Genomic DNA, 3268 nt, shown 5'->3' on the forward strand with positions numbered 1-3268 from the left:
TAGCCATGAAAGCCAGCTGGGTGACTTTGGGTCAATCACCAGGAGATTGAAAGTTCCAGTCTTGCCTTAGCATGAAACCCAGCTTGGTGACTTTGGATCATCACCAGGAGATTGGAAGTTCTAATCCTGCCTTAGCCATGAAAGCCAGCTGGGTGACGTTGAGTCAATCACCAGGAGATTGGAAATTCTAGTCCTGTCTTAGCCATGAAAGCCAGCTGGGTGACGTTGGGTCAATCACCAGGAGATTGGAAATTCTAGTCCCGTCTTAGCCATGAAAGCCAGCTGGGTGACTTTGGGTCAATCACCAGGAGATTGAAAGTTCCAGTCTTGCCTTAGCCATGAAAGCCAGCTGGGTGACGTTGGATCATCACCAGGAGATTGGAAGTTCTAATCCTGCCTTAGCCATGAAAGCCAGCTGGGTGACGTTGAGTCAATCACCAGGAGATTGGAAATTCTAGTCCTGTCTTAGCCATGAAAGCCAGCTGGGTGACGTTGGGTCAATCACCAGGAGATTGGAAATTCTAGTCCCGTCTTAGCCATGAAAGCCAGCTGGGTGACTTTGGGTCAATCATCAGGAGATTGAAAGTTCTAGTCCTGCCTTAGCCATGAAAGCCAGCTGGGTGACGTTGGGCCAGTCACTCTTTCTCAGCCCAATCCACCTCACAGCGTTGTTGCTGTGGGAAAAAGAGAAGGAGGAAGGTATGTTGGATATGTTTGCCACCTTGAGTTATTTGTCAAAATCATAAAAATGGGAAATAAATAAATAAATAAAATATAAAATAAAATAAAAATAAAGACCAGAACTGACATTGTAGGAAGAAAACCATGATGGTCTATAGTAGCAAAAAACAAACAAACAAACAACAAGAACCCCTAAATAAAAAAATTAAAATGGCAAGGGCTCTGATTCCGTGATAACCTTTTCATAAAATTAGAGATCTGGAAAAGGAGGCATCCGATTCTTGAAATGTTTGCCAGAAAAAAAACAGAAGTTTTCCAATAATGAAACTTACATTATTCTCCAGCAGATGTTAACTCTGTAACTTTTACTTCCTTAATTAATTCGTGTGAGTTATTTCTAATGTTAGAGAGGCTTGACTTTTTACCTTTTGTGTATTTGGAGCTTAGGAACAAGCCTGGGACATCTGGAGCTTAAAGAAGTCAAATGTTAGCTTGACTTAGAATCTTAGGAAAATATCACCTGGAAATGGTAATCTGATTTGAGATTTGCTTGAAAAATCTTACCGCACGTCAATGAAATTTACTTTGGGGGTGCTGAAATGTACTACAATCTGGGACACTTTATCCCTGTGAGGGAAACTCTACTTTTATTTCCTGTGAAGGGTGACACTGAGGCATCCCGCAGCCTTAAGGTATCATAGCCCTTGACTTACAATCAGAATGAGCCCAAAGTTTGTGTTGTTGACCAAGATAGTTGTTAAGTGAGCTTTGCCCCATTTTGTGACTTTTCTTGCCATGGTTGTTGTTCTTAAGTTAGTAACACGGTTGTGAAGTGAAATCTGGCTTGCTTCTCAGAAAGTCACAAAAGGGGATCGCATGATCCTGGGATATTGCAACCATCGTAAATATCAGTTAATTGCAAAGTTTCCGAATTTTGATCATGTGATCATGGACATGCTGCCATGGTCCTAAGTGTGAAAAATGGTCACAAATCCCTTTTTCAGTTGTAAGTTCAAATGGTTGTTGTAATAACAACAACAACAACAATAATAAAGTTGGAAGGGGCCTTGGAGGTCATCTAGTCCAACCCCCTGGTCAGACAGGAAACCCTATGCCATTTCGGACAAATGGCTGTCCAGTCTCTTCTTGAAAACTTCCAGTGTTGGAGCATTCACAGCTTTTGGAGGCAGGTTGTTCCACTGGTTCATTGTTCTAATTGTCAGGAAGTTTCTCCTTAGTTCTAGGTTGTTTCTCTCCTTGATTAGTTTCCATCCGTTGCTTCTTCTCCTGCCTTCAGGAGCTTTGGAGAATAGCTTGACTCCCTCTTTTTTTTGGCAGCCCCTGAGATACTGGAACACTGCTATCATGTCCCCCCTAGTCCTTCTCTTCCTTAAACTAGACATACCCAATTCCAGCAACCATTCCTTATATGTTTTAGCCTCCAGTCCCCTAATCATGTTTGTTGCTCTTCTCTGTACTCTTTCTAGAGTCTCAACATCTTTTTTACATTGCGGTGACCAAAACTGGATGCCGTATTCCAAGTGTGGCCTTACCAAGGCATTGTAAAGTGGTATTAATACTTCATGTGATCTTGATTCTATCCCTCCGTTAATGCAGCCCAGCACTGTGTAGGCATTTTTGGCAGCTGCAGCACACAGCTGGCTCATATTTAAGTGATTGTCCACTAGGACTCCGAGCTCCGTCTCACAGTTACTTGTAAGTCAAGGACTATCTGTAACTCCTGGCAGAGGCTTAATTTTCCTTGGAAGACTGCCCACAAGCCAGAAGCAAATTCTTGAGGTACTTCTTAAGCATGTGTTACTTACAGCTGATCTATAGCTACACAAGTGAGCTGCTAATGCATCCCCAATTTGTTCTCCTCTCCTTAGTGCTGGTATAGAGCTACTGCACTAGCCTTGAGTTTGAAACCAACTCAACAAATTGCCTTACTTCCCGATGAATGCCCCATAAACACCACATAAACCACCAAACTTGTAATTGCATTCATGACTACGCATAAGTTCTCCTTGTTATTGCTTCCTTTTTCCCTACCGTCTGTGCACTAAGGGACCTGTGCAAAAATTCAAGAGATTGCAGGGTAGGGCATCTCGTGATTTACCCCATTGATTTATGCGCTTAATCACGCGTGCCCTCGTAAACCGACACATATTTGCAGCAAGTGCAATATATGAATAGAAACGGGGCAATTGCTCATATGTCTTTCAGTGGGCGCTTTAATCGTTTCTGAAAAACCTCTAGCAATTCATGGAAAAGCAGGCCTTATAGGGCTGAACAGATGCTGGGTTCAACAATGCTTCAAATCCAGCCTACCTGACGTTTTTGCAAAGCAGCGTGAAGCTCCCAATCACAAGGAAGAAAGTGACGTAAGGCAGGGGGTTTGACTGGAGGACCTCTGGGGGTTCCCCTCTGACTGTTATTCTGTGCTGCTGTTCTGGTATTCTTTCCATGATCATCTGTATCCATCGCATCAAGCCCAAAGAAACTCCAGAATGGTATATATAGGACAGTGATGGCGAACCTTTTAGAGACCGAGTGCCCAAACTGCAACCCCAAACCCACTTATGCA

Source organism: Crotalus tigris, unplaced genomic scaffold, assembly GCF_016545835.1.
Source record: "Crotalus tigris isolate CLP2741 ecotype Arizona unplaced genomic scaffold, ASM1654583v1 scf7180000018545.510300, whole genome shotgun sequence".
In the NCBI taxonomy this organism is placed as follows: Eukaryota; Metazoa; Chordata; class Lepidosauria; order Squamata; family Viperidae; genus Crotalus; species Crotalus tigris.